Raw genomic sequence first — 26250 nt, forward strand, 5'->3', positions numbered from 1 at the left:
TAACCCGGATGTAGAGTGCCAGTGCTGACAAAAAAAATCCTATCCTGTCGTGGAACAGACTGAAAAAAGGTGAGTTTTAAAACAAAAGGAAACATTGCTTTGAACAAATTCTAAACTTTGCTTGTACTCGCTTTCATTCTGAGACCAAACACCAGTGAACGTGTGAGTTTGGTATCTAACAGGAATACGGAAGGCACTTAGCCAACTTGTATCTATCTATTTTACCTTCTCAACAATCTCGACTGTTGATGTTCAAGATAGCAAGCTACACTTAGCTAGCTAACGTTGGCTCGCTAGCTAGTTAACTAGCCAGCAGACTGGTAGTTAGCTCGTCGGGAAGCAAGCCCTGACAAATCGTCTACCAAACATTAGCTAATCGTGCTAAAATGTAGAAAACTTCTTGTTATAGTTTCCTACTTAGCCAGCTTGCTAGCTAGTTGGTTAGCAAGCTGAGATAGTTAGCTAGCCAATCTACGCTGCCTCGCGCCTGTCTGACAATGGTTTGACAGCTGGTTTTAGCTTGACCATTTGTGAAGGAAAGATTCATTTTATGCAGTTGGTGTGCGGGAAAGAGGTGGGTTATTCCTAGAAATGAATACATGAGTAATTCTCACAGGGGCCCTGTGCGTCAGTAAAAGCATTTTTTCCCAACACATTATGAACCCACAATTTGCTCTGAAGCCACCATCCCACAACTGCCTGTATCCTGCCAAATAGTGACCATCACTTGTCTCCCGTATTTGTTTACATGAGTTGTGCGGCACAGTGTCCTTTGCCAGAAACTGAGCTCCATAGAGAATGTGAAGAGCAGGCTGAGGGGTTGCTGCATTGCAGAATAAGGTCCTGCCTAAAGATGAGCAAACTGTGAAATTGTCAATATAGTTCACCACGCACAGACAGAGAAAATTAGGGTGGCAGATGTTTTTTAAGTGGCCGTTTTGGGGGACAGTTGGTATTTCACCAAATAAAATGTTGACGCAAGATTAGTTTTAGTACATGAAGTGCTGTGGGAATTCTCAATCATTCTTGTGTGGTCCTTCAGCATTTTTCCAGATTGTAAACACACGAAGGTTGAAACTGAGGGAGCCAAGTTGGAGTTTAGTTGAGCATCTGAGTGGTTTAGTGAGGTATGCTCTGAGACGGCATAGATAACAACTACAGTCCCAGTCCTAAAAGCTGCCCTCAAGGAGCTGCGCTAGAAGTACTCATTCACCTGCCACACACCTGCTCCAACAGACACCTGAAAACTGATAGGCCTACACTATTTCAGTGTAAGTGAGAGTTTTGGCTCTATTGATGAGGAAAATAGGGCCTGTGAAAGTCTGAAGACAGACAGGTGTTTAGTTGTGGCTTGAGTGCAGAGACTTAATCTTGGCAGCTGTTTAACTGGGAAAGTCATTTTGGTGTGAGTGCAGTACTTGTCTGACTGGAGTACTTACCTTGATTTGACATGCTGGCCTCACCAGTCAATGTGGCTGTGCTGAGAGGCAGCCATCTCATAACAGTAAGGAAAACCCTGTGGTTGTCAACAGGAATGTGCTTCTCTGTATGAAGACAAATGTTGTACTTGCTTCCAGACTGCGTTGACCGGAAAGGATCCTCAGAGCAGGCACAGAGTTCCATTGTTCTGTATTTAAAGTCAGGCTGTCATCAGTGATTAGGCCAAAATGGTAAAAGACATTTCCGTTGCACAACACCTCCATGACCATGACTGGCGATGGAACACTTCAAAAGTTACCGGTACTGCAGTGCCTAACTAGTCGTTTCACTGCACACAAACTCCTAGCCAGCCATCACTTCCCAGCCAACTCCATCCATTCTATGTTATGATATGTTAAATTGGACAGCACTCGATTTAGCGGAGATGCACTCTACACACCATCCCCCGGCTCTCTTCACCATCCATAGGACAGAACACTGTTTTATTTATGTGAGGTGCTTCTGTAACTGCTAGGAATAACAGCCAATCGAAGTGCATGGCGGAGGGCAAGCTAATGTAATCTGACAGCAATGGAGTGATAGAGGCCGTTCAGGCATCGTAAAGCTGTCGCTGTTTAAGCTCCTAAATTTGTCGCTAATACCCGCCTGCCTCAGCTTCCACATGGCCACAGAGCCGTGAGGAAAAGAGCACTGGAGTGTGCGTCCAGGCAGTTTAGTTGTGTAACTGTCTTTCCACTTGTGTTAAGTATATATGTGGATAATGGTGGCAATAGGGGTGTGTGTGTGCAGCTCCAGTAAATGTGTGTGAGTCAGTGTGACACTACAGGTGCAGCTTTAGAAGAAGCCCATTTCTCACAATGCTGATTACTTGTGAGGGAATGCAACAAGTATTGAATTAGTTTGCTGAGAGGTTGGAAATTGAAATATGGATTGGGGTCGCAAACGCCTGCCTGTGCTATTGGCTGTTTCGGATGTGTGGGATGAAATGTTTTTTGTGTGCGTGTGACTGATGCAGACAGTGGCGGTATCTAATGGTTTTCCACTGCTCGTTCCTGCATTCCAATAACAGGATGGGAGCAGGAGTGACACAGACGAAGTGGATGTTTTTAGTCACCTTAAAGAGACGCCAGGCCATTTTTCAGCCAGACTAACACCAAGCCTGCTGCTCTTCCATTACGTTATGGCATACATTTTAAAGTGAAATACAAACCAGGGCCGGTTTCCCAGAAGCATCAGAAGGTTAAGTTCATCGTTAGAGCCTTCGTAGGAGCATTGTTAAATCCAAGCTTTTTCCTTCAACCATCGTTATTAACGTTGCACTTGGAATTTAATGCTTGCCTCAGACCGCTCGTAGAACAGAAGATCTCCGCTAAACAAAATCAAATGGCGTATGTCTCTCTGTGACTGCCGATAACTACAAATAGAGTTTTCAATGTCTTTGCAATTGATTCCAAGCTACGTTTAAAAATATTATTCAAATGAAAACTGAGAACTGCATTCAAATATAAACAGTAAGCTATCGGCCTATTTCAATCATATAGAAATACATTTCATGTTCAATCAATTGTTCTATTTTGCTAATTTCTCTAATTTGCCTCAATATATTTTATGATGTGTAGCCTAACATGCGCAATGATGTGCCAAATCGGTGACTTAGTGCATTTTTATTGGGTAAGCATTAGAATAAGACGACTCAATATTTGCAGCCTTAGGTGGTAACTTCTAAGTTCTGATCCGTCGTCAGTATTGTGAAATCATTCTAATGTTAAGGCAAGATCTTTAATGGAGAAAGCTGATCCGAGAGCAGCACTGCCTTTTCTTTCCAGCCTATCAGTATCGACACATGCTCCTACAACACACTTGGCGACCATTCTCTCTGCGTGGTGATTTGGGAAATGCGTATTACGTCTTTGGACGTTACAGGAAAGATGCATTGTTAAAACACTCGTAAGTGTAAATTCCATCGGTATCAGGAAACCGGGCACAGCTCACTCCATCTGCCATTTAGATGTATTTAAATGTGCTGCCTTGCTGTGCTGGTGGCGGTTTAGCTTAGTGAGCGTCTGGCTGGCTGGGTGTGGAGAGTGTGGGCTGGAGGCCTGCCTGGTCTGGGGGCTAGAGGCCTACTTCTCCCTGGCCGAGTAGCCTTGCCGCTGACCCCGGGAAGCTATCTGAATATCAATGACAATGCAGTGATTTAGAAGCGGCCGTGGCCCCAAAGTCGGATCTAATCGTGCTGGTATTTACTGCCATTTGAGCTTGGAAAGCAGCAGTAGACCGTCTTGCTGTTGTGATGTGAGGCCAATTGAATTCAAAGGTAATTTCCATATGGCTGTTTGGTATTTGGGGAATGAACTACCCCAAGATGGGTGATATCTCTGAGGATTGGGTGAGACAGAGTTTAAGTGCCATGCAAATTCAAGGTGAAATGATAAAGAGATGCCCAGACAGAAGGATGGAGGGTGAAAGATAAGTGAGACTTTACAGAGGGAGATACTAAACTATCATCTAGTAAATTGGGAGTGAGAGCAACTGGTTTAATGCAGGTGGAGTGAGAAGTGTTATGTGCAAAGATGGAGATAAAAAGATGAACAAATCTAGATAAGATGGAACGAGAAAAGGAGTTATATAGTAGGTGAGGTGGAGGTATAGAGAGAGCGAGTGAGATGGGGGAGAGAGAGGTGATGTTGGGGGTGGAAGAGGATTGCGTTAGTGAAATCAATAGTTCATACCATTCTGAAATAGAGTTTTTTATTTTATTTATTTTTTTGTCAGAGAAACAGGTATGGTGGGTATAATATTAAATGGCTCTGGCTGAGGACCGTTACTCGAGCAGCAGTATCGATTCCTGGGCCGTGTTCCAATTATAGTTGGGTGTTTTTGTCCTAGGCCCTCGCTCCGCAGTCCTTAAAAAGCTGGGGACAAGGCCGGACAAAGTTTTTGGGTGACGACTGACTTTGTCTTATTGCTTCCCCAAAGCGGCCCACTTTTTCAGTCATCAAAGAAGTTAGCTGGGAAATATCGTGTGCTGTCTCACTGGGTCTCTGAGGACATCACTAGAGAATGGAGATTTCCCCCATTGCTGTCCCTCTTAAGAGATTCACTGGCATTACAGCATAAAGAGAAAATAATCTTGTTTGTGTGTAGGTTTGTCAGTGTGTGTCTGTAGCTAAGTGGATTTCTCAGTTGTGGGAGTGGGTTTGCATAACCTATGTGCAGGAAACATACATTCTTTGTACACTTGTGTGATTGAGTGTGTGTATTTGTGGGGGCAGGTTGGAAAAACAACACCAGGTTGCAGACTCTTTGGCTGAATGGCAGTAGAATGACAGCAGATTGCTCTGTGGCTTCCTCCACGCTGCACTTAGCCGTTCATTGTGTGTGCAGCCAGACATGAGCAGAGAAATTGCAGCTGTTTGTCGCCTTTGTTCCTGGAGGATTTCCAAGGTAAAATGGCATGTAATTCCCTGCCTGATGTCCTTGCCTTTGCGCCTGCTTTTAGAGAGCCTTATCTGGGGTTGGAATTGGGGGAGAGGGGGCTGCTGGATCTTGGAATAATGTAGGACAACTTTCTGGTACTCTTGAGGTTCAGTAAAGAGTTATTGTGTTGTCTGTCTCTACTAGCGGACTCTCTCCTCTCTCTAGCGTCTGTCCCATCTGTATTTTATTCCTTCTCTCTCTCCCTCCCATCTCTCCAAATAATGTCAGGCTCATGCAATATGTTGTTTCACCACTTGTGTGTTAATGAAGTGGATGAATATTCATGAGGCAGAGCTGACATCGCTGTGGAGATCTTGTCAAGGGAATATGGAGTGGCAGGGCTAGACATGAATTTTTTGCTTGTCATGCCACTAACACCATTTGCACGCCATTGTATGATGCAAGGACCCATGCATTACTATCTTTTTTTACCATAAAGACTCAGACTAAAATGTATGCTACACTCTTTGCGTTGTCGAGCCCGTCTCAAAATACAACACTGCCCCTTTAAGGCTCTCCTGGAGGATGGTTAGCCACCCTTGGTAGCCTATAAAATAGTGCAACATTACAATTACAACGAAATACTTTTCCCTACAGTGCTCGAAATTAAGGGAGTCCCGTTGTCCCTGTGATGATGATAAATGTCTATGGTTTAAAACGGACTGTTTTAAAATTCATCTAACCACTGCACATAAAAAATACAAAAAACCCCCAATGTGGCTGATGCAACAGATCAGACCGTTTAGCTTAAAATGTTGATAGTTTTATTTCTTTATATTAGAAGCTCAACAATGCGCACATGGCTGTAGGCTATCCGTGAATGTTCCAAAATGTAATTAGCAGGAAAACATCTTTCTCAAAAGTGCACCGCATGCACCAGTGGTTTCATGTAAAAATTAAGGGGAGATCTAAAGATGCATTAACTAGCATGGTTTACTAATATGACTAGGATTATGCTTTTGGCTTTTGGACAATAAAATAACATTGATTTGAAAACCAGTAGAACATGAGAATCCTGCTGTTTTCAATGTCGTATTAAGTGTTTATAAAACAATTCCCTCAACATTTCTATGGTTGTATTTTGGCTATGCTAGGCTACTTTGAAAAAAGGTACATGCTTCATAAAATTACATTAAATATCCAGATTTTAAACAATTATGTTATGGTTAAATAATTTTGAAACGCTAACCTTCCCTGCTCAGATTTAAGGTGGGTGACGTGTGGTGCGCCACAGGCACTGTCCTTCACTCTCCAGTCTTGTGACCATTTGATCTGAAGGAACCCTGGCTCCAGTACGTCGACAGAATCGAGCCTTTAGATGCTCATGTTAATTATGCTTCATTATATTTGTCAATCATCACTATATTTTTGTATTTAAGTCTCATTAAAGTTTGGCCACATTTTCTGGCACCTAATGTCAGCATCGGTTTGGACATGAAGCTCTAGCCAATATGCATATCACCTACATTTTGACATGTAGGATTTTTTTCTGTACATTAACCTCCCTGGGCAAGGTGGGACGCTAGTCAACAGCCAGTGGAATCGCGTGGCGCGAAATACAAATACCTCAAATGCTATAACTTCAATTTCTCAAACATATGACTATTTTACACCATTTTAAAGACAAGACTCTCGTTAATCTAACCACATTGTCCGATTTCAAAAAGGCTTTACAGCGAAAGCAAAACATTAGATTATGTCAGAGTACCCTGCCAAATATAATCACACAGTCATTTTCAAAGCAAGCATATATGTCACAAAAACCAAAACCACAGCTAAATGCAGCACTAACCTTTGATCTTCATCAGATGACACTCCTAGGACATTATGTTATACAATACATGCATGTTTTGTTCAATCAAGTTCATATTTATATCAAAAACCAGCTTTTTACATTAGCATGTGATGTTCAGAACTAACATACCCACTGCAAACTTCCGGTGAATTTACTAAATTACTCACGATAAACGTTCACAAAATACATAACAATTATTTTAAGAATTATAGATACAGAACTCCTTTATGCAATCGCGGTGTCAGATTTTAAAATAGCTTTTCGGCGAAAGCACATTTTGCAATATTCTGAGTACATAGCCCGGCCATCACGTCTAGCTAATTTGACACCCACCAAGTTTGGCCCTCACCAAACTCAGATTTACTATAAGAAAAATTGGATTACCTTTGCTGTTCTTCGTCAGAATACACTCCCAGGACTTCTACTTCAACAACAAAAGTTTTGGTTCCAGATAATCCATAGTTGTATTCAAATACCTCCGTTTTGTTCGTGCGTTCAGCTCAGTATCCGAAGGGTGACGCGCGAGCGCATTTCGTGACAAATTTCAAAATATTCCATTACCGTACTTAGAACCATGTCAAACGCTGTTTAAAATCAATTTTTATACTATTTTTCTCGTAAAATAGCGATAATATTCCAACCGGGCGACGTTGTATTCATTCAAAGGCTAAAAGAAAAAAATGGAGAATTCACATGAACGCGCATCTCCAGTGTCACTGTTCCCAGCCTGACCACTCACAAAATCTCCTGCTGTTTTTCGCCCAGAGACAGGAGAGACGTCATTCCACTTTCTGGCACCTTCTGAGAGCCAATGGAAGCCTTAGAAAATGTCACGTTACAGCACAGATGCTGTATTTTCGATAGAGATGCCACAGAAGGAGAACAAATTGTCAGACAGGGCACTTCCTGTATGGAATCTTCTCAAATTTAAATAAACTCAGAGAGGAAGAGGAACTTTAGGCTACTTTGGTGAATTTGCGAGGCATGGAAGACAATTAAGACATTGCGAGATGCAGATTACCAAGACGTATACGGTTCTGCCTGCCCCTCGTCTCTCCCTCATGCTGGCCTGCCTGCTCTTTCTCTTTGCTAATGACCCAAGTGTGTGTTCAGTCTTTGGTCTGTTGCATGTAGAATATCCTCGCTTAGGCTATTCATGGCACTGGTGTTGGCAGTATACAGTATCTTCGGGCCAGTCTTGCACGGTGTAGGCTACTCTTAGTGGTTAGGGGGGTTTCTGTCTCATGAAATTACAGTAGGCTACTGGTGTAGCCTGTATTGATTACCCTTTTAAGATATAATGATATGTGTCCTCTTGTAAGCGCCTCGGTTACGACATGCTTGTTTGTCTGTTAGGGTAGGCTACACTATGGCTTTTTAAACGCTGACAAGAAACCTTCTCTGGAGACATGAACACCATTTTACTTGTCTGTAAAGTAATGTCGAAGCGGGACTACCTTCCATCACAAGGCATCCAGAACTTTCAATCCTAGCATGCCTGCTGCCTGTGCTCTGACTAAAAAAAGTACTTTAAAGTATGTTAGTTATCGCGACTTAAGAAGACATTGAGTAAAAAAGAAAACACTTCTAGCTACCCTACCAAAAAAACAGCATAAACAACACAGCAGCACATCAATCAGCAACGTTTGTTTTCAGGGAAACAATTGAACATTCTATGCTGGAGCAGAATTTTAGTGTCTGAAAAGGTACATACGCTGCTGATGCGGCACTTTTTAAAAAATTGTCAAAGTGATCAATTATGGACATGTTACTGTACTGCGTTCTATGTGTGTAGAAGGGTCGCGGTAGATTTAACTTTATTGCCCGGCACAAACGGTCATACATCTGTAATAGGACCATTTTAATTTGCATTATGAATAAATGTGGATAGTTTTTTCTTTTTTTCTTATCGTTTTAAATGGAACCCCCCCTCCCCAAACATGGCATTTTAAACGTTAAGAAAAAATGTCAATTTGGCACATCCCTAAATAAAACATTACCCTAATGTTGGCCTCTGATCCAATTCTGATCAGAGTATTTGTTTGATATTGTGATTTTTGTGAGACATTTTTACTTAAATCTATAATGTTCTGCCCATTTCAGAAATAAAAGCTCTATGTATGCTGTGCTTACTTCTCTCACACATTGCCAATGTATCTCTCACCCCCCCTTTTCATTATGTCAGCTTTGTATTGCTTTTCAGTGTACAGATACTCTACCTCTTTTTGCTTGGCAGCCTTTCATTTGGATTCTCGCTCTCTCATTCTTCTTCCCTCTCTTCCTTTCTCTCTCCTCCATTGCTCCATACCTCTGTCTCCGTGGCAGGGGATGTCAGACCCCTGCAGCCCACCGCTAAAGCAGCTCATACGATCTGTAAAATCTTTGATCTCACGGCATCCATGCACTGAGCCACGACAGCAAAGTGTATGGATGTTGCGGCACAAGAAAGAAACGTGTGCATGTGACTGTCATTGTGTGTGTGTGATCAAAAACCTTTCATTTGGCAGTGTGATGGTGTCAGCATTTGTGGGAGAAACTCTTAATAAGAGGGAAGAGCTTGTCCTCTCTCTGCTTGTTCCTGTTGGGCTTTTTCCTAGTGTGTCCTTTCCTTTCTTCTCTGTAGTTCAATAGAGCAGTAGTTTTATCAGTTGATATTTAACCCTGTCAGCTCCAGACAGTATGACAGATCTCCAGTCTCATTCTCCCAGACATGCTCCCTATGGTCAGGGAAGGGTGGAGGCTGGTCAATTCACCAACACTCTATTACAGGACCCCTCCATCTTCATAAATCCACTCACCAGCTATCGATAGGCTATACACAACCCACTGCTATAGGCTTTATACAACCCACTGTCACTTCACCTGTCTCATCACTCACTAAAACTGCTGCTGGGATCACTAGCAAGAGCATGTGTTGTTGCTCAAGTTGATGATATTGAAGGCCATGGAATGGGGTTACAACCTAACTTTGGGGGTAGCACCCTGACTTTGGGGGTAGCAGCCTAACTTAAGCCATTACAGTATAATTGATCCAACCTTCTTGGGGGCAGCTATGGAGGCAGACAGCCCTTTGAATATGCCCCACTGTCATTTCCTTGGACACCTCAGGGTCCTGATGACAGGGATGGACACTCATCTTGTCTGTGTGTCTGTCTCTCTGTCCCTCGCTCCTCTGACGGTGTGTGTGGGCTGTGTCCTCGCCCCCCTCTGTCCGTTCGCTCTCCTCGCCCCTCGACTGATCAAAGCCCCTTTGAGGGTTCTGAGTGGTTCTGCGCTAATAGCCGATAGTGATGTGATGTGATGTGTGTGCGTGCGTGCGTGCGTCTTCTCAGTGATTAGACACCCAATGACAGGCTGAGCCAGCCCTGCCTACCGTTTTTATCCTTTAAAGGGGCAATCTGCAGTTGCGGCATCCATTTTTAAAAACATATGAATGAATGATATGTACCAATAGATTATTGAAGAATATAACTTAGAAATGCCTCATGAGCTTAGTTCTACTGTCGTACCCCATCAGAACCCAAAATATAACCTTGTTTTACTCCACTGTTTGTAAACTAAGTGTAAACAAATACTATATAGCCTCAATACATAGTTCAATCTTACATTTTGTCAGTCCTTGCGTTCATAGCTCTGCCAATGAATTTCATATTTACATTTTACATTTTAGTAATTTAGCAGACGCTCTTATCCAGAGCGACTTACAGTAGTGAATGCATACATTTCATACATTTATTTTTTTCTGTGCTGGCCCCCTGTGGGAATCGAACCCACAACCCTGGCGTTGCAAACACCATGCTCTACCAACTTTCTCGAGCCCCATCCCTCAACTGCGCATTACCCCTTTTAATGTTGCACCTTCCCCAGCAGCCGACTCAATTATCAGTGATTAAGTTGGTGTCAGTCTTTAGCGCTGAGCCATACCTCTCCTCCCCGCCGTGTGGCACAGAGGCCCCGAGCAGAGCTACTGATCCCAAGTCAGCGCTGTGGAGGGACATACAGTATGTAGACAGCTCTAAGTATAACCTCTGTCCTCAACTCTGATCCCCAGACAACAAGGTGACAGCGTACTGAAAGTTGGCAACACCCCCAAAGCCTTAACCTCAGCAAGGAGGAAGAGGTGTTGCATTACATTATAGGATAACTGTATAAAGCCTTAACCTCAGTGAGGAGGAAGAGGTGTTGCATTACATTATAGGATAAATGTATAAAGCCTTAACCTCAGTGAGGAGGAAGAGGCATTGCATTACATTATAGGATAACTGTATAAAGCCTTGACCTCAGTGAGGAGGAAGAGGTGTTGCATTACATTATAGGATAAATGTATAAAGCCTTAACCTCAGTGAGGAGGAAGAGGCATTGCATTACATTATAGGATAACTGTATAAAGCCTTAATCTCAATGAGGAGGAAGAGGTGTTGCATTACATTATAGGATAACTGTATAAAGCCTTAGTGAGGAGGAAGAGGCATTGCATTACATTATAGGATAACTGTATAAAGCCTTAACCTCAGCGAGGAGGAAGAGGTGTTGCATTACATTATAGGATAAATGTATAAAGCCTTAGTGAGGAGGAAGAGGCATTGCATTACATTATAGGATAACTGTATAAAGCCTTAACCTCAGCGAGGAGGAAGAGGTGTTGCATTACATTATAGGATAACTGTATAAAGCCTTAACCTTAGTGAGGAGGAAGAGGCATTGCATTACATTATAGGATAAATGTATAAAGCCTTAGTGAGGAGGAAGAGGTGTTGCATTACATTATAGGATACATGTATAAAGCCTTAGTGAGGAGGAAGAGGTGTTGCATTACATTATAGGATAACTGTATAAAGCCTTAACCTCAGTGAGGAGGAAGAGGTGTTGCATTACATTATAGGATAAATGTATAAAGCCTTAGTGAGGAGGAAGAGGCATTGCATTACATTATAGGATAACTGTATAAAGCCTTAACCTCAGTGAGGAGGAAGAGGTGTTGCATTACATTATAGGATAAATGTATAAAGCCTTAACCTCAGTGAGGAGGAAGAGGTGTTGCATTACATTATAGGATAACTGTATAAAGCCTTAACCTCAGTGAGGAGGAAGAGGTGTTACATTACATTATAGGATAACTGTATAAAGCCTTAACCTCAGTGAGGAGGAAGAGGCATTGCATTACATTATAGGATAACTGTATAAAGCCTTAACCTCAGTGAGGAGGAAGAGGTGTTGCATTACATTATAGGATAACTGTATAAAGCCTTAGTGAGGAGGAAGAGGCATTGCATTACATTATAGGATAAATGTATAAAGCCTTAACCTCAGTGAGGAGGAAGTGGTGTTGCATTACATTATAGGATAACTGTATAAAGCCTTAACCTCAGTGAGGAGGAAGAGGTGTTGCATTAAGTTATAGGATAACTGTATAAAACCTTAGTGAGGAGGAAGAGGCATTACATTATAGGATAAATGTATAAAGCCTTAACCTCAGTGAGGAGGAAGAGGTGTTGCATTACATTATAGGATAAATGTATAAAGCCTTAACCTCAGTGAGGAGGAAGAGGTGTTGCATTACATTATAGGATAACTGTATAAAGCCTTAACCTCAGTGAGGAGGAAGAGGTGTTGCATTACATTATAGGATAACTGTATAAAGCCTTAACCTCAGTGAGGAGGAAGAGGTGTTGCATTACATTATAGGATAACTGTATAAAGCCTTAACCTCAGTGAGGAGGAAGAGGCATTGCATTACATTATAGGATAACTGTATAAAGCCTTAACCTCAGTGAGGAGGAAGAGGCATTGCATTACATTATAGGATAACTGTATAAAGCCTTAACCTCAGTGAGGAGGAAGAGGTGTTGCATTACATTATAGGATAACTGTATAAAGCCTTAACCTCAGTGAGGAGGAAGAGGTGTTGCATTACATTATAGGATAAATGTATAAAGCCTTAACCTCAGCGAGGAGGAAGAGGTGTTGCATTACATTATAGGATAAATGTATAAAGCCTTAGTGAGGAGGAAGAGGTGTTGCATTACATTATAGGATAACTGTATAAAGCCTTAGTGAGGAGGAAGAGTTGTTGCATTACATTATAGGATAAATGTATAAAGCCTTAACCTCAGTGAGGAGGAAGAGGTGTTGCATTACATTATAGGATAAATGTATAAAGCCTTAGTGAGGAGGAAGAGGTGTTGCATTACATTATAGGATAACTGTATAAAGCCTTAGTGAGGAGGAAGAGGTGTTGCATTACATTATAGGATAACTGTATAAAGCCTTAGTGAGGAGGAAGAGTTGTTGCATTACATTATAGGATAAATGTATAAAGCCTTAACCTCAGTGAGGAGGAAGAGGTGTTGCATTACATTATAGGATAAATGTATAAAGCCTTAACCTCAGCGAGGAGGAAGAGGTGTTGCATTACATTATAGGATAAATGTATAAAGCCTTAGTGAGGAGGAAGAGGCATTGCATTACATTATAGGATAAATGTATAAAGCCTTAACCTCAGTGAGGAGGAAGTGGTGTTGCATTACATTATAGGATAAATGTATAAAGCCTTAACCTCAGTGAGGAGGAAGTGGTGTTGCATTACATTATAGGATAAATGTATAAAGCCTTAGTGAGGAGGAAGAGGTGTTGCATTACATTATAGGATAAATGTATAAAGCCTTAACCTCAGTGAGGAAGAAGAGGTGTTGCATTACATTATAGGATAAATGTATAAAGCTATCCTGGTGCTTAGGTTCTTATCCAAGCTGAGATGACCCTGCTTTCAGAGGGAGAAACAAGGACAGGGCCTTACATTGCAGAATGATATTAGTGATTCTTATTATTCCAGTTAGATTTTGAACTTGCAGGGGGTTACCGAAGATGGCATTGAGATATATAAGGTCTGAGCCCTTGTCGCTCAGTCCTCACCCCCTCCTCTCCCCCCTCTCCCCAGCCTCTCTAGAGTAGAGGACTGGCCTTGGTGGTGGCACAGGCGTGTATGTGGGTGGGTGTGTGGATTATTGTGAGGTGTATCGTAAAAAAAAAAAAAAAAACTCTTGGCTGCAAGGTCACGTCTCTTCTCTGCCTCATCCCCCTAATCCTAGCCTGTAAATAAATACCTAACACCCCCCACACTAACACCATAATACCTCCCCTTAGCTACACACACACCCCTAACCCTCTCTGTTCTGCCCTGAAGTCTCCAGAAGGCACACCTCGCATGTCTTTGCCTGTAGCATTTTGACAAGTGAATAAACATCAGCTGCTTCAATGCCCCCCTGCCTCCCAGCCTCTACCTAACGCATAATGCTCCCCTCTCTTCCACCTCTATCTTATCTGCCCCTCACTTGTCCTCTACTCTCCCTCTAACTCTACCGTATCTCACAGGCTGGAAGTGGAAGCCGACCCTTGTAGGCTGGTTATGGATCCCCACAATCACTGGGCTATTACCTCTACCCTGTCATTACATATAGACTAAAGACTAGAAGTGGGTCTTATCTATCTATAGAAAACCTAGCTAAATGCTCTCTCCTTAGCTCTGAGTCATCTCAGGGGACAGACAGACAGACAGACAGACAGGCAGGCAGGCAGGCAGACAGACAGGCAGGCAGGCAGGCAGGCAGGCAGGCAGGCAGGCAGGCAGGCAGGCAGGCAGGCAGGCAGGCAGGCAGGCAGGCAGGCAGACAGACAGACAGACAGACAGACAGACAGACAGACAGACAGACAGACAGACAGACAGACAGACAGACAGACAGACAGACAGACAGACAGACAGACAGACAGACAGACAGACAGACAGACAGACAGACAGACAGACAGACAGACAGACAGACAGACAGACAGACAGGTGTGGGTTGGACAGGTAGGGAGTTCTCAGTTTGGATACACCTCTGAATTAGGATGTAAATACCTTTTGCAGATTTGGTGGGCGTAGCTGTCTCCTGGTTTGGGGCTCCAACCACAATCTCCCTCCCTGTGCCTCCCTCCCTGTGTTGTCCAGTGAGCAGCAGTGATCAGTAAGGAGAGATGGTAATCTGCCGTAGCTTTAGCGCTCTCTGGCTCTGCTCTCCTTGAAGAAGATTGACGGCCCTCCTGGAAAGGCTGCTATTGTGGATGGGCAGAAAAAAAGAGGGGCGGCAGGGAGGAAATGGATTTAGAATGGGAAATTTGAAGGAGAGGGATAGAGGGATAGAGGGAGGTAGTGGGAAAAGTAGATAAAAAGAGATGGTGCTTGAGAAGTTAGGAGATGAATGGGGGACGAGTAGGAGTTGATGAAATTATGTGAAGGGGTCAGGGGGACTGTGTATCTGAATGTGTGTTTGTGTAAACATGGCCAGAGATTAGGCTTGGACTCATCAGTCCTCACCCATTATCGGACTCCCACACACGCAGTACTCGCGCACACACAATTGTCTGTTGGTTTAATCCATTTGAATTCAGTCTATTTTTGACAGCATCCCTTTTGATTTAAGCAACAACTTTCCATTGATGTTTCCCATGGAAGAAGGGGCCAGAAAGTTACTTTTTGGACCTGATTGCCTAAACATTCAGGAGATAAAGGTGCTCAAAGTTCATCCACTTTGCATACCATACCATGAGACATCCATGTCTTCATCACTGGGAAAATATAAACTGTTTAAATTATATCAAAAGCTCACAAGCAGGGTTGTCCAACTATTTGATAATTTCTTCCCAAAAAATGTGTTTTAATAAAATGTTTTTACCAATTAGCATAATGCGTAAACTCAGATTTTTTTTGTTGATATGGGCGTATATTGTAGCTTCGACCCAACTTCACATCTTCTGCGGGTTTTGTGTTGTGCCCGCTATCTGTTGAGACACAACATGCTCTTGAATGGTGGGTGTCATTTCAAGTGTAGAGCAATTTTTCATAGAATGGACCTATCCCTTCAGACCACTGTAATTTAGCTGGTATACCATTGAAATGTAAAATGAATTAAAATTGTAACTTCTAATTACTACCACAGAGATGGCCGCCGGTCCACCCACCATCAGATGTCAACTTAAATGGTCATGTCTATACTATTGTCTATATTTCTATGATTTCAATAGGTTTCCTATGGAGTATAACCAGTATAATTAAAACCAACAGATATTCCCATTCAAGGCAACATTCTCCCTCACACCATCTTTGTGGTACCATTTGAAAGTGGAAATGTCAATTTTATTCCCATTTCTGTACATTTAGTTACCAAAACATGACACCCACCCTGTATTCATGAACATGTCTCAACCGATGGTGAGCACAACACAAGGCTCTAAGCTACAACATATGTGAATCTAAAAAAACAGTAGTTCACACGTTTTTTAGATAATTAACGTTTAAGGTAAAATATTAAAATGACAACAAATTGAGTAGTTTGTTAACCCTCTAAGTTTTTAAGTGATATCAATCTCAACCGTTTATCTTTTGCAGTGATGAAGACATGGATGTCTGGTACCTTTTTTATTTCTTGGCATTCGGGTCCAAAAAGTAACTTTCTGAGCACTTCTACAATCGGCAAATATGTATGTAAAGTTTGCTTCAAATCAAAAGGGGTGCTGTCAAAAAGGGATTCAAATTGATTTACCCTCTTAGTTCAAGTTTTCACGAATAAACAGATTTGTACTACAGTTCCTGTCAAGATGCATATTTGCATACACAAATGAGCTGTGCATAAGAACCATATGTAACCATAATGTGTGTCTAGGTCTGTGAGCACATGCTGTTCATTCTACGTTTTCCATTCTAGTCATTTAGCAGAAGCTCTTATCCAGAGCGACTTACAATTAGTGCATTCATCTTAAGATGGTTAGGTGCGACATTACATCACAATTGTATCAAGTATGTTTCCCTCAACACATTTCTCCCAGATGTTTTTGAAAGATGGGCAGGGACTCCGCTGCCCTGACTTTAGAAGGAAGCTTGTTCCACCAAGTTGCAGAAGCTGGTAGCCCAGCCAAAAGAGTTTCAGTAGTCTAGACGTGCCTGGATTAGGACCTGCGCCGCTTCCTGTGTGAGGAAAGGTTGTTCTCTGAAGAGAGTGAACCTGCAGGAGCGAGTCACTGCTTTGATGTTTGCAGAGAATGACAGTGTTGTCCAGGGTCACGTCAAGGTTCTTTGCACTCCGGGAGGGGGGCACCTTGGAGTTGTCAACTGTGATGGAGAGGTCTTGGAGCAGACAGGACTTCCCTGGGAGGAAGAGCAGCTGTGTTTTGTTGAGCTTGAGGTGGTGGGCCGACATCCAAGCTGAGATATGCCAGGCACGCAGAGATGCGTGTCTCCACCTGGCTGTCAGAAGGGGGGAAGGAGAAAAAGTGTCACCTGCATAGTAATGATAGGAAAGACCATGAAAGGATATGACAGAGCAGAATGACTTAGTGTAAAGAGGAGAGGGCCTAGAACCGAGCCCTGGGGGACACCAGTAGTGAGAGTACGTGGTGCAGACAGAGTCAGCTTTGGCAGAGTGGAGAGCAGTCTCGGATGAGTGACACAACTTGAAGCCTAACTGGTTAGGATCAACGAGATCGTTCTGAGAGTGATAACGAGAGAGTTACAGCACGCTCAAGTGTTTTGAAAAGAAAAGAAGGGATATCGGTCTGTAGTTGACGTCAGAGGGATGAAGTGTTGGTTTCTTAAGGAGAGGCAAACTTAAAGTCAGGGGGCACACAGCCAGTGGTCAGGGATGAGTTGAGGCAAGTGAGGAATGGGAGAAGGTCTGTAGATATGGTCTGGAGGAGGTGATGGGGTTAAGTGGACAGGCTGTTGGGTAGCCAGCCTTCATTAGTCACAGGATTTAATCTAGAGAGAGAGGGGAGTAAGAGGTCAAGTAGTTCTCTGGGAGTTATGTGTCCCCCGAAACATGACCTGCCGCGCTGCTCTGCTTCGCTGCTTCTTAACACGGAAGCTAGCTACACCAATGTGTTGGAGGAAAGACCGTCCAACTGAGGTCAGCTTGCAGGCGCCCGGTCGGCCACAAGGAGTCCCTAGAGCATGTTGAACCAAGCCGGCCAAACCCTCCCCTAACCCGGACGACGCTGGGCCAATTATGCGCCACCCCATGGGGCTCCCGGTCACGGCCGGCTGTGACACAACCTGGGATCGAACTGGAGGCTGTAGTGGCGCCTTAGACCACTGCGTCACTCGGGAGGCCATGTCCTATTGTTTTGACAATATCACAATGTTATTTTTGCGCTAACTGGCTGGACCTTTGAATTACCCTAGGCATATTACTCCTTTGTGTGTGTGTGTGTGTGTGTGTGTGTGTGTGTGTGTGTGTGTGTGTGTGTGTGTGTGTGTATAACCCAGATCCTCCACTGTGTGTGCAGCAGCAGCACAGGGTTGACTGGCCCAGTTGAGCTCATAATTATGACAGTTATTCACTCTTCGTGGCTCTTTTTAAACATAGTCAAGTGCTTGATGTGACCCCCTGGCCAGCTGCCGCTCTCTAAATATTCCTATTTTTCAAGTCTTAGGGGGTTTCAGCAGCGGTGAACCTGTGAGGAACAGTCATTTTTTCTCTTTCTTTTTCCCCGTATCATGACTGACGTCTTTGAATGTCTATCCCCATCTCTCCCCGTCCCTTTCCGACCTCTGCTTAATTTGTCTTCAACCCTTTCTCGTTTTGTTTTTATCCTCTCCTTGTCTTGTCTGCTGCCCCCCTTCTCTCGCTTTTTCATCAGCCTGTAGTACATCGACCCATCTTTCGTCCTGCCTCTCATCTCCCATTCTTCCTCTCACTTTGCTTTTTCTGCTTTCCATTTGTTTTCTTCTTACACTTTTGTTTCCCCCCGCTACTCTCCTGTCTCTCTCAGCTCCATCCTCCTCTCCTCCCCTCCCTCCCTCTCCCTCATTCCCCTCCTCACCATCCAATCCCTGCTCTCTCAAGCTGAGATGAAGGTTTGCTCTGCCATGGAGTCTTGACAGGATGGATGGCAGCGGGTGTCTGTGTTGTCATCTCATCTCCCCTCTCCAACCTGACTAAACGATCAGGCTCACTGGTGGACAGACAGACAGACAGGCCGGGGCAGGGAGTGCAGAGGCAAGGAGGGTGGCAGGGCGAGGCCCCAGAGTTTACCCAACCTGATTACAGGATCACACACTGCAGGTCAACCCTCATTTCCTGGAGTTCCAACTCATTACCACACCGCTGACCAACGCCTATCAGTCAGGGAGGGAGGGGAAGAGAAGGAGGAAGGCGGGAGACGGATGCATAGAGAATGAGTACAGGTCAGAGAAAGGAGAAGAGGGGGTGAAGGAGGGATGGCCTGAAGAGATTGAGATGAGAGAAAGCACAGCGTAAATGATCATAGGTCATGGACAGGGTGAGGAGGATAGCCGTTGCAGTGAGCCAAGGGGATTTTAGTCTCAGATTCAGACAGTAGAGGTAGTACATCTAAGTAGCTGTTTCGCTGTTATGTAGGTCTGAAGGCTGGTTTAGCCAGATGACTTTCACTGTACAGACCAACCAGGAAGGCTCTGCCCACCACAGGACCACGGAGACGCACCCTCTTCACCTCACACAGTTGACTCATTATTTTGTACACAGTCTGACACAATCACAGCATATTGTCAGACCTTAGTTTCTCTTAATCCCCATTTTGCCTGTTAAACGGTATTTGAACCAGGCGGCATTAGTGATTTTGGAGCCAAAAAATATCGACCGGACTCGTGCTTCTGTTGTCAGGTTTTGAATACACATCTGCTTTTCCAGTCAATAAGAACACTCACATATTCATTGCAGGTGAGCTATTGATCAAGCCTATGTCCCCCTGAGACACACACCTCTGACAATAGCACTGCCTCACATTCCGTGCTTGCATTTTGCCTCTATATTTTGCATCTGATTGACATTTGTGACTGGCTTGTGTAAACCTGAGGGTGTTAAGATGATTCCATTCATTCCTTCAGTCCACCTCTCTTCTCTCTGAGTTTCTGACCCAGGGGCTATGGCAGGGTCTGGATTAAAGAGGGGGAAGAATGTTATTTATTCAGAACATGTCACAGAGAGACATTGTTAGGCAGAATGGTATTGCACTTGGCTTCGTGTTGTGATTCAGTTGGATTGGCTTTCTTCATGGTCTCAAGTTGGGCCTATTTGTTTTAGATGACTGCTCTGAAACATTACTTTGTCTTACAAACCAGAAGAGCTTGACATGTCTCACATCTCTCAGCTATTGTCTTTGTACATGTCTGTAAGTTATACAATGAAGCCTAATATGAGTACATATCTTAAAGGGACCATACAACCTGATGAAGCCCATCTCCTGTTCAGTTATGTGGGAGTCTCTGCAGGAACTAGAAGTGCTAGAGTTTGTTATTATTACTAGACATTAGGGATGCACCGATATGACATTGTTGGCCGATACCGATATTTTCCTTGTCAAAAAAACCCTATACTGATAACTAGGGTTGCACATTTTAGGGCATAATCAGAGGTGGCAACTTTCCATGGGAATTAATATTAATACCATTTAAATGTAGATGTTTTTTACATTGGATATATTTACCATATCATATGGAGACAAACATAAATCTTTTACCTTATCAAAAGTAGACATAATTGCAAATGATTAAATCTTTCCAATAGAAATTAAAAACAATTTAGTTATGAATTGAACTTTTAATTGAGTTGACTCTTCACATGGCATGAGTTCACTGAACTAGTGAATATTGAATGAACCCCAATGATCCATCACATCTCCCAAAAACCTTTTCAACAAACATCTGTAAAATGATAGTCAAGAAACTAAAGCTTTGGTTGTCTTCCTCTCAGGCTTCTGTCTTCTCCCTGGACCTCCTCAATGTCCACCTCTTCAACATCAGATTCTGAGGCCTCACCTTCACTGTCACTTTCCAACCTGTTTGAGGATGGCTCGTTGTCAGGCTCAAAAAGCCTCAAATTTGCCTGGGTGGCCACCAATTTTTCAACCCTTGTATTGGTCAACCTGTTGGGTGCTTTGGTGTGTGTGTGTGTGTGTTCCCAAACAAGGACCAGTTGCGCTCTGAGGCGGCTGATGTTGGTGGGATTTGGAGGATGATGGAGGCAACAGGGGTAAGAGCCTCAGATCCACTAAGTCCCATCCACCAGGTGGCTGATGAGATATGTTGGCACGACTGCCATATTGCATCTCCATCCCAAAGGCCTTGCTTGGGATGACACCATAGGCCTTGTTGATGACACCATAGGCCTTGTTGATGACACCATAGGCCTTGTTGATCTCTGCACCAGACAGGATGCTCTTGCGAGCATACTTGGGGTCCAACATGTTCGCTGTGGTGTGTGTATGGGCTTCAGGCAGAAGTCTTCACACTTTTTTACATATTTCAGAACTACAGTTTCCCCTGCTTGGAGCAACAGTGAAGTGGGAAGGGCAGTACAGATTTCTTCTTACATCTGCAAGCAGAATCTGAAAATAAGACAGGATGGCATTGTCTCCCTCAATCTGTGCAATGGCTACTGCTATAGGTTTCAGGAGTTAAAGGCTGCTTACCACTCTCTCCCAAAATACATCATCCAGGAGGATCCTCTTGATGGGGCTGTCCATATTGGCAGACTGTGATATGGCCATTTCTTGGAGAGACTCCTTCCCCTCCAGGAGACTGTAAAACATGATGACAACACCACCCCAACGGGTGTTGCTGGGCAGCTTCAATGTGGTGCTCTTATTCTTCTCACTTTGCTTGGTGAGGTAGATTGCTGCTATAACTTGATGACCCTTCACATACCTAACCATTTCCTTGGCTCTCTTGTAGAGTGTACTCATTGTTTTCAGTGTCAAATCCCACCAACACCAGCTGCCTTGGAGCGCAACTGGTCCTTGTTTGGGAAGACACACCAAAGCACCCAACAGGCTGACCAATACAAGGGTTGGAAAATTGGTGGCCATCTGGGCAAATTTGAAGCTTTTTGAACCTGACAACGAGCCATCCTCAAACAGGTTGGAAAGTGACAGTGAAGGTGAGGCCTCAGAATCTGATGTTCAAGAGGTTGAGGAGGTCCAGGGAGAAGACATGGAAGCCTGAGAGGAAGACAACCAAAGCTTTAGTTTCTAGACTATCAATTTACAGATCTATGTTGAAAAGGTTTTTGGGAGATGCGATGGATCATTGGGGATCAACCAGGATTTCATCATACATGTCAAGCAGTGAAGTTTCAGCTGTCTGTCTGATGCCTCTCTTCCTCGGTGCGCACTGTCATTGTGTTCCTTTCCATCTTGTCCAGCTGTGTATGTAACATTTCACGTAAACCCTGTTTCTTGTCTGCATCGAAGTAGTGGTCCTTGTACCTAGCATCGAGATTGATGGCGACACAGTAAAGAGGCTGAGAGAATGCCACTGAATTGCTTGTTCACAGCCTCGAGGACTTTTGTAAGTTTTAACCCCCCGGTCTGTCGGCAGTTTTGTTGAGCAGCGTTTCAGTGCCATGACAGAAGGTATCACGTCTGCTGCAGACACAGTTGCTTAGCTTATTCCTCCAGTCAGTTGTTCGAATGGCGCTAGGAGTGTGTTCATGTTTCAAACATGTTCTCAAATGTCATTGAAGTGGCAGCAGCGGTATGAGAACCAACACATTCTTGAACATGCAATACGGCTTTCCTCAGTACGAAATCCTTGTCGACCCACTGTGCTGTCAGACTCAGCATGCTCATAGGGCTGACATCGCTGGTCCAAATGTCAGTCGGGAAGCTAATAGCAGTGAGCTCAGATGTATGTTTCAACAATACTGTGTAACTCCGGTAGGGCAACATCTGAAAAATAGTGTGTACCGGCGCTCGACCAGTCGGCGAATGCCAACATCCACAACAGAGAAGGGTTGATTTGTCAAGGGCATTGAATTCCTTTATCTTGGCGTTAATGGATTTTGCCTTTCAGTTGTCTCGCTGAAATGTTCTTACTCTTTCAAATGACTGCTGGACTTGAACTTGTTTAGTTGTTGGAAGTGTGTGCTTAGTATTTTTCTGCTTTTCTGTGTAGCGCTGTATTTTTAGTGGCGTCATTACGTCATCTCCCTACGTTATATAGGTATGCACGTCATCTACCTACGTTATATAGGTATGCACGTCATCTCCCTACGTTATATAGGTATGCACGTCATCTACCTACGTTATATAGGTATGCACGTCATCTCCCTACGTTATATACAGTCGTATGAAAAAGTTTGGGCACCCCTGACAATTTCCATGATTTCCATTTATAAATAATTGGGTGTTTGGATCAGCAATTTCATTTTGATCTATCAAATAACTGATGGACACAGTAATATTTCAGTAGTGAAATGAGGTTTATTGGATTAACAGAAAATGTGCAATATGCATCAAAACAAAATTAGACTGGTGCATAAATTTGGGCACCCCAATAGAGAAATCACATCAATATTTAGAGCCTCCTTTTGCTAAAATAACAGCCTCTAGACGCTTTCTATAGCCTGTAATGAGTGTCTGGATTCTGGATGAAGGTATCTTGGACCATTCCTCCTTCCAAAACATCTCCAGTTCAGTTAGGTTTGATGGTTTCCGAGCATGGACAGCCCGCTTCAAATCATCCCACAGAATCTCAATGATATTCAGGTCTGGGGACTGGGATGGCCATTCCAGACCATTGTACTTGTTCCTCTGCATAAATGCTCGGGTAGATTTTGAGCAGTGTTTTGGGTCGTTGTCTTGTTGAAATATCCAGCCCCGGCATAACTTCAACTTTGTGACTGATTCTTCAGCATTATTCCCAAGAATCTGCTGATATTGGGTGGAATCCATGCAACCCTCAACTTTAACAAGATTCCCAGTACCGGCACTGGCCACACAGCCCCACAGCATGATGGAACCCCCACCAAATTTTACTGTGGGTAGCAAGTGTTTTTCTTGGAACGCTGTGTTTTTTTGCCGCCATGCATAACGTCCCTTGTTATGACCAAATAACTCAATCTTTGTTTCATCATTCCACAGCACCTTATTCCAAAATGAAGCTGGCTTGTCCAAATGTGCGTTTGCGTACCTCAAGCGACTCTGTTTGTGGCGTGTGTGCAGAAAAGGCTTCTTCCGCATCACTCTCCCATACAGCTTCTCCTTGTGCAAAGTGCGCTGAATTGTTGAACGATGCACAGTGACACCATCTGCAGCAAGATGATGTTGTAGGTCTTTGGAGGTGGTCTGTGGGCTGTTTTTGACCGTTCTCACCATCCTTCGCCTTTGCCTCACCAATATTTTACTTGGCCTGCCACTTCTGGCCTTAACAAGAACTGTGCCTGTGGTCTTCCATTTCCTCACTATGTTCCTCACAGTGGACACTGACGGCTTACATCTCTGCGATAGCTTTTTGTAGCCTTCCTCTAAACCATAATGTTGAACAACCTTTGTTTTCAGGTCATTTGAGAGTTGTTTTGAGGCCCCCATGTTGCCACTCTTCAGAGGAGAGTCAAAGAGAACAACGACTTGCAATTGGCCACCTTAAATACCTTTTCTCATGATTGGATGCACTTGTCTATGAAGTTCAAGGCTTAATGAGCTCACCAAACCAATTGTGTGTTCCAATTAATCAGTGCTAAGTAGTTACAGGTATTCAAATCAACAGAATGACAAGGGTGCCCAAATGTTTGCATAGCCTATTTTTCACATCTGATTTAATTTCATACAACTTAATATTGCTACACTAAAAATCTTTGTCTGGATAATACCCTAGTACTCTGCTTTTATTAGAAAATGAATGGCATGCCACTGTGATCATTTTCTGTGACAACAGAGTAAATTATTATGCCGCCTCAGAGGGGTGCCCAAACTTTTTCATACGACTGTAGGTATGCACGTCATCTCCCTATGTTAAATAGGTATGCACGTCATCTCCCTATGTTATATAGGTATGCACGTCATCTCCCTACGTTATATAGGTATGCACGTCATCTCCCTACGTTATATAGGTATGCACGTCATCTCCCTATGTTATATAGGTATGCACGTCATCTCCCTATGTTATATAGGTATGCACGTCATCTCCCTATGTTATATAGGTATGCACGTCATCTCCCTATGTTATATAGGTATGCACGTCATCTCCCTATGTTATATAGGTATGCACGTCATCTCCCTATGTTATATAGGTATGCACGTCATCTCCCTACGTTATATAGGTATGCACGTCAGCGTTAACATTGGTTTTGCATATTGGCGTAAGACATCGGGTCCATGTTGGCATTTTTTTTACTTGCCTTTTCCGATATGCTCGCCGATTTTTATCGTGCATCCCTACTATACATAATGAAGTGTTTTAATAATTCTGCTGTGTGGCATCGGTCTGGTTTCACCTCGAATCAGACACCTCACTAAATTAACCCCGCTCCTCCGTGGGGGAGACGGGGCCAACTCAGCCATGTCGACAGAGGGAGAGGGAAGGAGACAGACAGAGACTGGAACTGTTCAGCCAGGTAGAGAGAGAGGGCCAGAGAGACAGCACTGTTATTGGAGTCTCACTGAGATCATCTTCTGATTGAAATACTGGGGCCCTACTTTGTACTGTCTGGCTGGACTTTCCTTGCTAAACTTACATTCACAAAAGTATTATTGTGTGCGTACACGTTAGGTAGAGGTACCTGAGTCCGTTCAGATACAGTTAGTCAGCGGTTTGTTTGTGTCTTGCGACAAGGTTTTTTATAATGGTTGTTTTTCACAATGAACTCACACACTCCTCTCGTCTCAATGAATCTATTGTTTGTGTTCTCCTTCTCTACAGCTGGACAGGAGGCCCAGGCAAACAGAGGGACACAGCCAGAGATGCAGACAGAGAGACAGACAGACATACAGATAGAGGACTGCTCCCAGACTGACAGACAGAGGGTCCAGCTGGTCCAGCCATGGCATCAGCCAGCAGCACAGATGTTTGAGGGACTTTGATCTGGGTGAGTACCAACTGGGTTGGTGATAAAGGGGGGAGGGGGCATACCAACACAGGGAAGATGGGTGATTTTGGGTGGGGCAGTGACTGGTGGCTGGTTTGAAGAGACTGAGGGAAATGTTGAGAGAGAAAAAAATAACTAGGAGTGGGAGAATTTTGTTGACAGAGAGGAAGGTTACTTTTAGATGGGAGAAGGTGTGAGATTTAGGGTTTAAATAAATGAATGACGCAAAGAAATGAAAGGAGAGGAAAGAGAACAAGGATAGACAAACGAGGAGAGGAAAGAGGGTGGATGCATAGACAGCAGAATTAGATGTAGGTGGCAGCATTGAATCATTCAATATGTGATTCAGATGTGTCTGTCTTCAAAGAGCTAAAGTAACACTTCATTTCTAATAAAGGACTTACAGGTGTGAAAAGGGGAATAATTATCAGTGTTGGTGTGAGAGATGAGGGAGGGGAGGATATTGTAACTGTAAATGACCGGTTACAGAACTGTAAACTGGAGAGAACGGAGGATTTTTAAGAAATAAAAAGTTTTTGTAGACGTTCTAGTAAACGTAACATCCTTAAATATGATCTGAAACAACCCTCTAGATGGAACCAAATTGACCATCGCCCACACAGTGTTTCTCAGATTAAATGACAAGTATGTATGTTAAAATAG

At 43.5% G+C, this 26250-nt stretch overlaps 1 long non-coding RNA gene across 1 annotated transcript; it reads left to right on the forward strand.

Moving 5' to 3' along the window:
• LOC115203937 (uncharacterized) lies at positions 1–25825 on the forward strand. Its single transcript, XR_003880283.1, has 2 exons — positions 1–69; positions 25422–25825. It is a non-coding gene; the product is annotated as an uncharacterized LOC115203937 (long non-coding RNA).
• Positions 25826–26250: the final 425 nt, after the last annotated feature.

This window comes from Salmo trutta, chromosome 1 (assembly GCF_901001165.1).
Source record: "Salmo trutta chromosome 1, fSalTru1.1, whole genome shotgun sequence".
Classification (NCBI taxonomy): domain Eukaryota; kingdom Metazoa; phylum Chordata; class Actinopteri; order Salmoniformes; family Salmonidae; genus Salmo; species Salmo trutta.